General features: G+C 41.6%; 1 protein-coding gene across 1 annotated transcript in view; it reads right to left on the minus strand.

Annotated features, from left to right (window-relative positions):
- Positions 1–15,388, minus strand: part of LOC307106173 (uncharacterized protein) — an 82,861-nt gene extending 67,473 nt beyond the window's left edge. The window contains exon 1 of the mRNA XM_079782406.1: positions 15,325–15,388. The gene's annotated coding sequence lies outside the window, so the exon portion shown is untranslated. The remainder of the gene's footprint in view (positions 1–15,324) is intronic.
- Between the last annotated feature and the right edge of the window lie 33 nt (positions 15,389–15,421).

The raw sequence follows: 15,421 nt of genomic DNA on the forward strand, positions 1-15,421 counted from the left end.
GGATATTAGAATTATCAGACCAGGAATTAAAAACAACGATCATTAATATGCTAAGGACTTTACTGGATAAAGTAGACAGCATTCAAGAACAGATGGGCAATGTAAGCAGAGAGATGGAAATTCTAAGAAACTACCAAAAAGAAATGCTAACGATAAGACTGTAACAGAAATGAAGAATGCTTTTGGTGGACTCATTAGTAGACCAGACACAGCTGGAAAAAAAATCTCTGCGCTTGAGGATATCTCTACTGAAACCTCCCAAACTGAAAAGCCAAGAGAAAAAAAGACTGATAAAAACAGAACAGAATATCCAAGAACGGTGGAGCAACTACAATATGTAACATATGCATAATGGGGATACCAGAAAGAGAAGAAAGAAAAAAATGAACAGGAGAAATATTTGAAATAATGACTAGGAATTTCCCCAAATCAATGTCAGGCACCAAACTGCAGATCAAGGAAGCTCAGTAAACACCAAGCAGGGTCTGATCCAGGCAGTCTGGCCTTGGAGTCTGTGCACATACCTGCCACTTCAGGAACAAGATTGGGAGGAGTCAGATTCAGAAGCACAGAAATCAGTGAACTCCAGGTCGTCTTTAGTGGCCCAGTTGCTCTCTCAGCACTTTGGCCACCAAATCTTCAGCTTTCCTTCTTACTCCATCAGTTTGCTGACTAGAATACCTTGTGAGGCTTACAGGGAAACTAACTCAGAGGTGGGTGGAGTTGAGGTTTGCCAGCAGAGGGGACACTGAGAGTGGTAATAGCTCACCTGGGACTGTAAAGAAATGGAAGAGAATTCCAGGTTTACAATTCTTGAAGCTAGGCTGCTGTATGGGACTTTTTGGTGACAGATAAGATCTCTATGTGACCTGAGAGCTCCTCAGGCACAAACTCTGTTTCCATTTAGAATGCTAACCAATGTTACATGGCACAGATGAGAGTCCATAGGCAATGAGTGTACAAGAGAAGCGGATTTATGGGGAATCTAAGATGACAAGACCTCAGATTTTGGATCTATCCATGGTGGAGAAAATTTGGAAGTGGCAGAAATGAAAGGATACCAGGTTGTGGCTGTTTACTGAGAGGGCAGACTCGCAGAAAAGAACAGAAAGTAGTGAGAAAGGAAAGGGCCAGCCGAGGCTGCTAAACCAACCCTATCTGTTCTGCCTCACATCCAGAGATCCATCCCATCCAAAACAAATGTACAGTGACAGCAATAACCTTCTTATAGTAGACGGCAGGGAAAGCTGTGACTGGTGAGGACCAGAATCATCCACTGAGCCCACCCAACTACATGTCAGATTTACTTGGTGAGAGAGAAACAGGTCTTTCCACAAGGGGTGGTGCTATTCATGAAGCCCAGGGTAGCTTTGTAGGGAGCGGCTATAGGGTTAAGCCTGGACTGACCTGTTGGCAAAGCCACAAACAAGTCCTAGCTTAAGGACACAGCCCTCTTAGCATAATTAACCTTATGACACTCCCTAGATCCTTAACCTTATGACACTCCCTAGATCCTTCCTGGGTAGCTAATGGGCTGTGGGAGGTGCAGCAAGTGCTGCCAAAACAAGTGAAACTCATAAGAACACTGTAACTATGGTGACCACTACCTTGTTTACCTCTGACTATAAAATAAAGCATCAGCTTGTTTTCTGGATCTTTTCTCTGTGGCCTTAGCCAGGCACAGGAGATCCACCTAGACCCAGATTATTCTCTTTGTTTGTCTTTTCTACATCCTCCACCACCCTCCCTCAGGTTCGCGGAACCCTTGGCTGTGCTGGCACGGCACATTGTTTAACAGAAATCACACCTTAGAAAATAGATTATTTTATATAGATAGAAATGCCTCCTTTGCTTGGATGATTATCAATTAGACCATTTAAGTATATGGAGAGTATTCTTAAGCTTTGGCTTTGCAAGTACAAGTAATTGTTTACCAGGTGACAGTTGGAAAGTTATGGCTGGAAACTTATTCTCATCAGTTTGAGATGATATTAAGGATCCTACATGGTAGCCCCATGAATATAATTAGATAGAGTGTACAAATGAGCCAAGTCAATCACATGTAGGCAAAGCTGGGTGTCTGACCCAATCCTCAAGACAGGCAGAAGACAGTAGATAATAGCCATTCACAAAGCAGAGCAGCTGGAGCCCAGTTCCATAGTTGAGCCAAAAACCTAAGGAAGTAGGTGGGTATGGGAGGCCAGAGCAGGGGTTCAGAGATGGGACATCTAGGAATTTTATCAAAAGATTACTTTCATTGAGGTGGTTGGTTTTTTATTAGGTCTGACATTGATCTGTAAAATGACTTTTATTCAAGGGCATCTTAAAGGTCCTGCTAGACATTTGACAAACATATGATAAATATATCTCTCCTAGACATTTGACAAGCATGAGATAAGCATACCCACAACATGATTACCAGCCATTAGTCCACATGCCCTGCATTTGCTCACTCTTTTCAAGGCTTAAGGCCTTATTGCTTCAGTATCTCTAGAGGAAATATACATTGACTTTAAGATAATTTCTATTTCCATTAGCTGATACTGCTCTGCTATCTTCTTGAACCACATTTCAGAGATTTTTACCTCTTTGTACAGTCTTATTTTATTCTGCACTGAGGATTATTTTATTTAGACTCAGTAGCAGGAGCTACAGAAGTATTCTCTGTGTTGGACAGGAACTTTCTACACTTTGAGTCTAGAGTGGAGCTCTAACAACACATGAGAATTTGGAAAATGGTACAAAGAATAACATTTTTAAAAGACATTTAACTTTAATAGAATATATAAGTGAATATCATTATGACCTTGATACAGGAGATGATTTTTTTTAAAGACACCAAATGTACAAACTATAAAGTATAAGATTAAGTCATTCCTTGGGAAATAATATCTCTGAGGAAAGAGAAATTATTATTGTTTCTCAAAAGCGGAAGCTTTAAGAGGTGGTGAAATGACTACACTGGGGTTTTGCTACATAATCCACAATATAGTAACTGTATTGGTTTGTTGAATGTGTCAGAAAATTACTTCATCCAGTTTCAGCCATAATATGACCTTTCTAAGATTTGGTAATGGCACTATAGTGACGGTATCGTGTATATATATACTAGTGTATGAAAGGAATACAGTGATCAGTTTTGTTTTGTTTTGCTTTTCTCCATAAAGCGCAAACCAAAAAGAAATAGGTTTCACATGAGGAAGAATGTCCTCATAGGAAAATAGCTATTGAAATTAATTTCTGAATGAAGTTGCCAGACTCAATGTGTCCTTTTTCCTATAATGAGAACATATTTCTCCCCATACAACATTGACTTTAGAAAAATGAAAAATGTTCTGCCCTCCTCTAAGGCAAATATTCCCGCCTACTCTGAAACAGATGTATAATTTCTAGTTTATTCCCTAGAACAGCTGTTACCTGGAAATTTCATTAAAATTTACCTGCAGAATCTGGAAAAAATACAGAACTTGGACCAAATCCCAATGATGTTAATTTAGTAAGTCTGACTGGGACCTTGGTATCTATATTTTTAAAAATTATATTCTCCAAGAACAACCATGTCAAAACTTTAAGTGTCCAGACCTCTTTCTGACTTGGTCTAACAAATGGTCTTGTAGTTCAGAAGTCTTAAGTTCACTTTCTTGTTTCAACTTTTTTGGAATGGTTCAGAGAAAGCTTGCATGGAAGTTAGGGTAACAGGAAAGTCTAAATAACTTTTGGAATTTTAGGAGCATTTAAATATTTATAGAATTAATTATTGGGACACTATTTATCATATTTAGTCTATGTTACAAGCAATGATGATTCCCCCATGATTTACTCTGTTTCAGCCATTGTCAGTCACACACAAAAAAATCTGTTGTGGGTTTTTTTGTTTCCAGATAGAGTCAAACATTCTGATATTTTCTGGTCAGTTACTTTTGTTGATAGTTGAAGAAGCAGAATAAGAAAGAGCAGGTATTTCCATTTTAAGTGACTCTCTAAATATAGAAACTTCACAAATTTCTTTAGCTGGCATTCCAAGAGTTAGTAGGTCAACAAATACTTATTAATTACTATATGCCAAGCACTGTTCAGGTACTGCAGATACTATGGAAATCAATAGAGTACCTGCCTGTTCAAGGAGGGAAGGAGATTGGAACTCCTGAAATACATACTCGACTGGAAGAATGCTTCTGAGGTCTGTGGTTAATTTTGTGCTGAGAATGTTAATAGCTTTTTTGGAGCTAGCTTTTTACTCAAAAGTTCCACCCATGTTTTGTTTTGTTTTCCACCCATGTTTTAACTAGAATCAGCTAAAATCTTACTCCAAAGTCAAAATTAAATCTGAGGTTTTCTCCACTTCCTCCTTATATTTTACAAAGTTGGCCAGACTTACAGTTTTTCATGTTAGATATTATTCAAATTACAAAATGCTCTACACATTTATAAGATTCTTTGTTTAAAGATTGCCTATTACATAAAATTGTTTCTGAGCACATTTTTAAGTGAACAACCTACTAGCCAAAACAAGACTATTTTGTGTTTTTCATGTTCTTGATGTCTAACCCCTTTAAAAAAAAAAAAATGTGGTCAAAACGAAACAAGTATCAAGTTATATCCACCCTGAAACAAACTGGATGGGTCACCAAAGTCATCATGCTTCTATCTATTGTGTGTTTTCTGCATGCTATTTTATCAAAGTCGATTCAACTTTCAGTTTCATAATCTAATTCTGGCTTCATTGTTTTTCTGCTTAACTTCTTTTTTATGTACTTTAAATAATTTTTTATTTTTCAATTACAGTTGACATACAATATCATATTAGTTTCAAGCATACAAACCAGTGGTTAACATTATTTAACTTACTAAGTGATCACCCCGATAAATCTAGTACCCATCTAACACCATACATAGTTATTATAATAATATTTACTGTATTCCCTTTGCTATACTTTACATCTCCTTGACTAGTCTGTAACTGTAGAGAGTGCCTGGGAAGGCACATGGGCATTTCTTTAAATTGTCAGCTGAATCCAGGGCGGTAGGCAAAGCCACGCCCTGGAAACACATTCTGCCAAAAGGCAGAAGTGTTGTCAGCTGGACCTTCATTTCTGCCCAGGTGCTGGGGAGTGGGTTTTATTATGTAAATCCAACCAAGCACCAGAAACATAGGATAACTTCCTGTTTTTCTCGTTGTATAAAATAAACATGCTGTATCGGCTCTGGGTAACTGTCTCTGCATCAGAAGAGGGCAGCGGTCCCACCCGGTCCCAGCTTTTTCCTTCTATCTCTGTGTCTGTTTCTTTCTTTCATTTTTCTCAATCCCCAGCAGCCCCTACCCAGGAACTGGACCCGCACTCTAGCCACACTGGACGCAGAAAAGAGAGAAATATTTACATGTAACTACCAATTTGTACTTGTTAATCCCTTCACCTTTTTCACCCAGTTCCCTAACCACCCTCCCATCTGGCAACTGTCAAAATATTTTCTGCATCTTTGAGTCTGTTTCTGTTTTGTTTGTTCATTTATTTTGTTTTTTAGATTCCACATATAAGTGAAATCATATGGCATTTGTCTTCCTCTGTCTGACTTATTTGACTCAGCACAATACCCTCTAGGTCCATCCATGGTGTTGCAGATGACAAGATTTCATTCTTTTTCAGGGCTGTGTACTATTCCATTGCATATATGTACCACTTCTTCTTTATCCATTCATCTACTGATGGACACTTATGTTGCTTCCATATTAGCTATTGCAAATAATGCTGCAATGAACATAGGGATGTATATGTCTTTTTTATTTAATGTTTTGAGTTTCTTCAGAAAAATACCCAGAAGTGGATTTGCTGGGTCCTTCTTTGTCTTTTGTTATATAGCCTTTGTTATAAAGTTTCTTTTGTCTGGTATAAATATTGCTACTCCAGGTTTTTGTTTCCATTTTCATAAAATATCTTTTTCCATCCCTTTACTTTCAGTCTGTGTGTGTCTTTTGATCTGAAGTGAGTCTCTTATAGACAGCATATCTAAGGGTTCATTTTGTTATCCATTCTTTTCTTGTCTGGGAATCTCTTTTTCTGTTCTCTGATTATAATGAAAGCTTTGCTGGGTAGACTATCTTGGTTGTAGGTCCTTGCTTTTCATCACTTTGAATATTTAATGCCACTCCTTTCTGGCCTGCAAAGTTTCTGTTGAGAAATCAGCTGACAGTCTTATGAGAGCTCCCTTATAGATAACTGCTTTTTTTCTTCCTGCGTTTAAGATTCTCTCTTTGTCCTTAATCTTTGGCATTTTATTTATAATTCTGCTTAACTTCGTAAGTGCTGGCACAGAAATTGGCCCACACCATTACAGCCAATAAATACTTGACAAAGGATTGCAGAACATACAATGGAGTAAAGACAGTCTCTTCAATAAGTGGTACTTGGGAAAACTGGACAGACACATGCAAAAAGATGAAACTAGACCACCAACTTACACCATACACAGAATAAACTTAATATGGATAAAAGACTTAAATGTAAAGCATGAAACTATATAAATCTTAGAGGAGAACATAGGCAGCAAAATCTCAAACATCTCTTGTAGCAATATGTTTAGAGATACATCTCCTTGGGCAAAGGAAAGTAAGGAGAAAATAAACAAATGGGACTACATCAAAGTAAAAAGCTTCTGCACAGCAAAAGAAACCACCACCAAAATGAAAAGGGAACCTGCTATATGGGAGAACATATTTGCCAATGATACATGTGATAAGGAGTTAATATCCAAAAGTTAATATAAAATACTCATACAACTCAACAAAAGGAAGACAAACAATCCAATTAAAAAATGGGCAGGAGACCTGAATAGACATTTCTCCAGAGAGGACATACAAATGGCCAAAAGACATATGAAAAAAAATTTCAATGTCACTAATCATCAGATAAATGCAAATTAAAACCACAATGAGATATCACCTCACACTTGTCAGAATGGCTATCATCCAAAAATCAACTAACAAGTGCTGGTGAGGATGTGGAGAAAAGGGAACACTAGTTCACTGCTGGTGGGAATGCAGACTGGTGCAGCCACTATGGAAAACAGTATGGAGTTTCCTAAAAAAATTAAAAATGGAACGTCTGTTTGAACCAGTGATCCCACTTCTAGGAACACCTATCCTAAAAACCTCAAAACACCAATCAGAAAGAATATATGCACCCCTATGTTCATGGCAGCGTTATTCACAACAGCTAAGATTTGGAAAGAGCCCAAGTGCCCATCAGTATATCCTCTCTATAAAATGGTAATATGCAAATTAACCATCACTCTGCTACATAAGCCACGCCCACCAGCCAAGCCACGCCCACCAGCCAATCAGGGCAAGTATGCAAATTAACCCCAATCCAAGATGGCTACAGCCACAGAGAGCAAGGTTTCCCAGGTAACAGAGGAAGCCAAGCTTCCCATAGCCATTGCAGGCCTAAGCCTCCACTCAAGCTACAAAGTTTCAATTATAGAAGGTAAACAAATTCAAACAAATGGCGGCAGAATGGAGCTTGAGAGAGCAGGCCAGGGTTGCTGGCAGCAACAGGGGAAGCAAAGCTTTCCACACACCCTGGCCGGGCCCACCCGCTTAAGGCAACAAAGTTTCAATTGTAGAAGGTGAATTAACTGTCACAGAAATGGCTGCCGGAGCCCCAGGCTTGGCTCCGCTCCAGGCTACAAAGTTTCAATTGTAGAAGGAAAATAAATTCCAGATACCAGGGCCTCCCTTTGGGTTGCCAGGGGGGCGTGGCCGGCCTGCAAACCACCACAGGCCCCTCGCTCAGGCTGCCCCACACCCCAAGGGAACCCCCACCCTTATCTGTGACACCCTTCAGGGCAAACCAGCCGGCCCACACCCATGCACCAGGCCTCTATCCTATCTAATCCTCCTTGCAAGGGAGGGCAGTTGCGAGGGACCAGGCTTGCAAGGGAGGGCAGTTGGAGGTGATCAACCCTGCAGGAGAGGGCAGTTAGGGGTGACCAGGCTGGCAGAGGAGGGAAGTTGGGGGCAAACAGGCTGGCAGGGGAGCAGTTAAGCATCAACCAGGCTGGCAGCGGAGTGGTTAGGGGGTGATCAGGCTGGCAGGCAGAAGCGGTTAGGGGCAATCAGGAAGGCAGGCAGGCAAGCAGTTGGGAGCCAGCAGTCCTGGATTGTGAGAGGGATGTCCGACTGCCCGTTTAGGCCCGATCCCGGTGGGATCGGGCCTAAACGGGCAGTCGGACATCCCTCCAGGAGTCCCAGATTGGAGAGGGTACAGGCTGGGCTGAGGGACAACCCCCTGCCGTGCACGAATTTCGTGCACCGGGCTTCTAGTCAATGGATAAAAAAAGCTGTGGGACATTTATACTGTGGAACACTCTGCAGCTGTGAAAAATAGAGATCTCTTACCCTTTGGGACAGCATAGATGGACCTGGAAAATATTATGCAAATGAAATAAGCCAATCTGAGAAAGACAAATATCACATGATCTCACTTACCTGTGGAGCCTAATGAACAAAATAAGACCCGAAGCATAGAGGCATGGAACAGACTGACATACCTCGATGTGGGGAGACGAGAAGAGATAAACCGAAGAACTTATATACTTACTAGGGGCCCAGTGCACAAATTCGTATACCTTGAAAGGAACTGTGGGCCACAAGGCTGTGGTGGGCACAGAGGCGGGTCTCGGCCCATCCTCCGTGCCCCCACCCAGTCCCTCCCACCACGGCCCCCTGGTCCCTCACCTGCTGGCAGCCCCACTCCCACCACCGCCACTCCCATGCGCTGACAGCGCTGGCCCCACTCGTACCCACTGGCAGCACGGAGCGATTGGGGCTGGCGCCAGCAGCGGGAGCGAGCGGGGCTGATGCTAGCAATGGTGCAAGAAGCAGCTCTGGTATCGGCAGCAGGTACGAGCGGGGCAATCGCAAAAAGCGGGTGCAAGAGGTGGCTGCTGGCCCCGATTGCCCCTCAGGAGCAGAGGGAGGTGGAGAAGCCCTAAGGGGCGATTGGGGCCAGCAGCCACCGCTCACACCCGCTGACAGCACCAAGCAATCAGGACTGGCACCGGATGCTGGCAGCAGGTGTGAGCACCAGGCAGGACCGTGGCATGTGGGAGCAAAGAATTTTCAGTAACCACCAGAGGCTTGCCCCAATGACAGCGACCAGTGCGCCGCCTTGGTCTGGTGCCCCCGCTCACCTGCTCCACCATCCCACCGCGGCCAATGCCCATCATGTTCCGCGCTCTGCCGCCTGCTGCCAACGCCTGCCATGTTCCACGTGTGCCCTCTGGTGGTCAGCGCATGTCATAGCAACTGGTTGTTCGGTTGTTCCACCATTCAGTCTATTTGCATATTAGGGTTTTATATATATAGATATGCATAGCCCTTGGACATGGGCAATAGGGTAGGAAAGACCTGGAGTGGAAAGGCAGGGGCGTAGGGGCTGGGAGGAGGGGAATAAAGGAGGGGGGAATGGGAGATTTCTGTAATGCTATCAATAATAAAAAATATATTTTAAAAAAACTTGTTTAAACAATGAAGATAATTAATTGGCTCAATTAAACCTTAAAGTTACAGTTTCCAATTGTGCAACTAGCAGAAATCAGATTAACAAGGAATGACACTTGAGTGCTTTCATTTGGAAGCAGAAGGGCCATATTAAAATAATAATAATTATAATAATAACAATAATAATACCACCACCAGTAACTGGGAATCCCTCTCATGATCAGATTGTAAAAACGGAAGAGGTGTGTATGTTGTGTCCTCACCCTATAAGTAAATGTTATGCTGGATGCAAAACACATAAAAGTGAGATAGCAAAATTGGGAACATGATAGCTTGCAGGTTAGAAATGATCCAGAGTATTTTTTTCTTAATGAAGGCCTGTAAGTCCTGACTGCCTCTCATTTACCTGCCTTTCCCTTTTAAGAAAAATTCGGCCTTAACTTCCATCCAAGTTTACCATCTTGCCCATTCCCGATGCTCCACCATTTCAGCAAGAAAAATGCTGACACTAAGACTTCCTAAGAATGAGCCTTACTAGCAACATGGGACCACATTATCCAACCAAGAGGTTGGTCATCAACGCATCTGAAGATGAGCAAAAAGGGAAAGTGTGCACAAAAAAGGGGCCACATACTGAATCTGACAAGCTCAGAGGAGGCCTGCATGGCTGGCCTTACAAACTCAGAGACTGAAAGTAACCACATGGGATAGTCAGAACATAAAAGTTCCTAACTAAAAGCAACTTATGGTGGTAGTCAAATCGTAGGCCTGCAACCTTCTTAACATGTTAAGCGCCCAGCCTGTTTTGTCTTCCGGACGGAAAGTACAGTGTCACTCACCAGTGACTGACTGGGCGCTTAAGGTGTTAACAATGGTCAATCTTTATCTTAACTGAGACTATCTAGTGTCTTTTTGCATTGAATATAACATACCTTTGAAATGTCAGAGTAATCTCTTTTTCCAGATCCCTCAAGGCACAACCAGAGCACCAGAGCACAGAAGCCTTCATTATTATCTCGTTTCTCACATGTCATCTATGTGCTGTAAATGCTAATTATTAACCATCCTATACCCACCAATGTAAAAGAAGGATGTGTCCCTCAGTTTATTTTTTTATCCAATCCCAGAGATTCCCCCCTTCCTATACTCCCACCCCCTTAATCTCCCACCAATGGATTTCATGTAACCCTCCTTAATCTCTTCCTTTTATTCTAAGGTATAAAATAAGCTGCAAAAACCTCTGGAGCATTTTCTCAATCTGTTGAGATTTTACTTCCCAGCAACTGTCAGTTTGACTCAAATAAACTCATAAAAGTTTTTTTAAAAATGGATTGGCTTTGTTGATGATAGCCACTCTGACAGGTGTGAGATGGTACTGCATTGTCATTTTGATTTGTATCTCTCAAATGATTAGTGACTTTGAGCATGTTTTCATGTGTCTCTTAAGGGCCTTCCTTATGTACTCTTTCAAAAAATATCTATTTAGGTCCATTGCCCATTTTTTGATTGGGTTGTTTATCTTCCTTTTGTTAAGTTGTATGAGTTCCCTGTAAATGTTGGAGATTAAACCCTTATCAGTGATAACATTGGCAAATATGTTCTCCCATGCAGTGGGCTTTCTTGTTATTTTGTTGATGGTTTCTTTTGCTATACAGAAGCTTTTTATATTACTAATCATCCGAGAGATGCAAATCAAAATGACAATGCAGTACCATCTCACACCTGTCAGAATAGCTATCATCAACAAATCAACAAATGACAAGGATGTGGAGAAACAGGAACCCTTGTGCACCGCTGGTGGGAATGCAGACTGGTGCAGCCACTGTGGAGAATAGTATGGAGTTTCCTCAAAAAACTAAAAATGAAACTCCCATTTGACCTAGTGATCCCACTTCTAGGAATATATCCCAAGAAAACAGAAACACCAATCAGAAAGGATATATGCACACATATGTTCATAGCAGCACAATTTACCATAGCTAAGATTTGGAAACAGCCTCAGTAACCATCAGCAGATGAGTGGATTAAAAAACTGTGGTAAATCTACACAATGGAATACTATGCTGTTGTAAAAAAGAAGGAATTCTTACCATTTGCAACAGCATGGATGGAACTGGAGAGCATTATGCTAAGCGAAATAAGCCAGTCAGAAAAAGATAAATATCACATGATCTCACTCATTTGTGGAATATAATGAACAACATAAACTGATGAACAAAAACAGATCCAGAGACAGAGAAGCATCAATCAGACCATCAAACCTCAGGGGGAAGGTAGGGGAGGGTGGAGGTAAGGGGGAGAGATCAACCAAAGGACTTGTATGCATGCATATAAGCCTAACCAATGGACACAGACACCAGGCGAGTGAGGGCATGAGATGGGGGGGGGGGGATAATGGGGGGGATAAGGACACATATGTAATACCTTAATCAATAAAGAAAAATAAAAAGCAAGGCACAAAAAGAAAAAAATTTTAAAAAATGGATTGGCTCACATGAATGAGAAGTCCACAGGCTGACTGGCTTCAGGTGCAACTTGATTCTACAACTCAATTTGTCATCAAGGATCCATATATTTACTTCTCTCTGCCATGCCTTCTTGTGTGTCTGCATCATTCTAAGACTGGTTCCTCTCATGGTCCAGCATCTTCCTCTTGTCTAACAGGACAGAGAACCTCAGCATTCTCAGCAAAAATCCTAAGAGTCATTGTATCAAACTGCCTTAGAGCCAATGCCCACTCTGACTCAATCTTGGAGTCCAAAGGGACAAAATGTACTGGATACCTAGGCTGTGTCACCTCTGAAGGCAGAGTGAAGTCAACTTCTCTGAAGCTTTATGGATTCCTAAAGAGAAATTGGTGCTATTGAGAAGGAGATGGGAGTTTAAAGAAACTAAATAATTTTAAAGAAACTTGAAATCATATTAGACCTATTCAATTTAAGTACATGTACTGAGAAAGCAAGCCCTAGACATAGTCAAATAACACCTTTTAAATCACTCTAATCATTTGTACTATTTTATCTTCCTCTTATTTACTCATCTTTTATTAAGACTTTATGAATGGCTTAGAGTTCCTACTTTTTCAAAGAAGATTATCCTCAAATTTCAATAGGGTCAGTATTAAAAATTACGATATAGACCCATATTTATGGATAAAAGTTAATTATATATTATTAATGGAAAACTAGAGGCCCGGTGCACGAAATTCATGCACTCAGGGGGTGGGGGGTTCTCAGCCTGGATTGCGAGAGGGTGCAGGCCAGGCCGAGGGACTCCACCAGTGCATGATTGGAGCCAGGGAGGGACATGGGAGGTTGTACCACGGGAGGGCTCCAGGGCATGTCCAGCCCATCTTGCTCAGTCCTGATCGGCCAGATCCCAGCAGCAAGCTAACCTACCAGTCAGAGTATCTGCCCCCTGGTGGTCAGTGCACATCATAGTGAGCAGTTGAGCAGCCTTAGCATATCATTAGCGTATTACACTTTGATTGGTGAATGGACGACCAGACAACCAGACGACCAGACACTGAGCATATTAGGCATTTATTATATAGGATGCTGCTAAAAGTCATGTGTAGAAAAATCATGCCTATTGTGTGATGTTATTTTTCTTAAATAGTCTTATATACACAGAAAAAATTACATAGTAAAATGTTATCAATAGGTGTTGATTTTTACTTCATTCCTTTCTAATTTACGTGAATAGAGGTGGAGCAAAAATATTTACAGTTGTGAGTACATCAAACAGAGTTTATTCTTGTAATATTTTAATTATTGTATTATTGTTCATATGAATAACTGTAAGCCTACTTTTGCCCCATCCTGTATTTTATAATTATTTATTACATTCATAATTATTTTTTAAAAATTAGAAGCTGAAACTGTGATTATGTTAAGTATTAGCCCCAGTTTAGTGATTGTGGCCCAGCATAAGTGACTTCATTTTTGGCCTCTGGTTTTCTTTCTAACAATTGGAAACAAAGGTGAAGTGAGAACAGGAGCAGAATGCATAACTTTTCTAGTTTCAGTTTCTGACCATTTTTTCCCTGCTTAGTTTTCAGATCCTTTTATAATAGACAGACAGGAGCAGAGCAAGGATGATGGACCAGATACAGAAGGTCACCAGTTTGAAAAGCCCTGGGTGCCGCCCTAGGGTGACCTTTCCTCCCCTAGCATAGCACTGGTCATGCAGTTTGGACCCCCTGACCTTTCATCCCTAGAAATAACATCTAGGCTTCAGTTGTATTTCAGCTCCAGGCCAGAAAAGCCACAAAACCAGACAAGCAATGCCATGGTTGACCTCAGGACCAGCTGCATTGAATAATGACCCCCTGTCCTGGTGCCAGCCAATCTATCAATAGGAACCACAACCCTGAAAGGACATACCTGGAAAACTGCTGAATATTCTATTGAATCTTCCCCTGGGACCTCCCCTAAAAACTTCATCCTTAAAACCCTTAGGATGGACCCAGTTGCTCTCCCTTTGGGGAGCACCCCATGCCTTTCTGGTTCCCCCAGGCACTTACCATTACCTTCCTCACTCCCAAGCTCCAAGGGCCCCCTTCCTCTGCCTCTATTACTTGTTTCCTAAGCCCATTTCTTCTATGAATTACTTCTCCTACCTCTGTGATTTTATAAATAAATGTTCTCTTATTGCAGTGGTCGGCAAACTCATTAGTCAACAGAGCCAAATATCAACAGTACAACGATTGAAATTTCTTTCGAGAGCCAAATTTTTTAAACTTAAACTTCTCCTAACGCCACTTCTTCAAAATACTCGCCCAGGCCGTGGTATTTTGTGGAAGAGCCACACTCAAGGGGCCAAAGAGCCGCATGTGGCTCGCGAGCCACAGTTTGCCGACCACTTATAGTTTGAGTCTTGGCTCTGAATTCTTTCCTAGCCAGAACTCAAGTACCTAGGCTGCTGAACCAAGGTTTGGTCAGATGCCACAGGTCTAACATCTGGTGTCCTTCCCACTGCCCACAACATTTCAGTCAACACTTAGCTTACTGTAATTTTTCAAGTTACATTCTTGTATCTTTACACCAAAACCACCAAGATGATAGGAAGACACTGAAGTTGCAAGACAAGAAAGTTAAAGATGCAACGCAAACTAGAGGCTTTACAAAGGACAGATGCTGGTGGAGACATTAAGTGGGATCAGGTTATACATATTTTTAAGTTTGAAATAATTTTCCTTCCAAATGACTAACTCAAATACAGGATTCCTTCTGGTTTCAAAGTGGAGTTCTATACAGTAAGTGTTCACCTAACATTATGGATAGGTTCTTGGAACTGCAAGGAAACAACACATAACGAAACCAATTTTACCATGGGCAAATTAATATAAACAAGAGTTAAGTTCTTGCAATTTCATCAACATTTCATAACAAACCACGTGAAAGAAAAGGTGCTATTGGAGGATCTGCCCTAACTGGGACCCCTTCATTTCAAGCAGCTCTGGAAGTTTTCCACCAATATACAGCCAGTTTCCTCTTGGCAGACCAAGGGGGCATGCATGTTGTTCCCCTCAAAATATAAACACACGCAGACAGGGGCTGGGAGCTTATTCTAAATTAAGCACAGTGCTAAAGCTTCACAGACACTTAAATCTCTGATTTAGCAAAGTCAAGGTCACACTGCCTTGGGAAAGAGGATTCTGAACCAGGTCTGATTCTTATTTAAATCCGCGCGTTTAAACTCTGTGCTACAAATATGGCTAGGTTAACAAAGAGAGGAACTGGCGGATCACACGACGCTGGGGTTAGAGGGAAAGGCTAAAGGCCTCTGAAGCTGAGTTTAGGAAAACACGAGACGAGGATTACCCGCGGCGGCCGCCATCTTGCGGGAGCCGGGCGGCCGGAAGTCCCGCCTCCTGAGTCTAGTGCCTCCGCGTCCCGGAGGCAGGGGCGGAGCATGAGG

Source organism: Cnephaeus nilssonii, assembly GCF_951640355.1.
Source record: "Cnephaeus nilssonii genome assembly, chromosome: 10".
Classification (NCBI taxonomy): Eukaryota; Metazoa; Chordata; class Mammalia; order Chiroptera; family Vespertilionidae; genus Cnephaeus; species Cnephaeus nilssonii.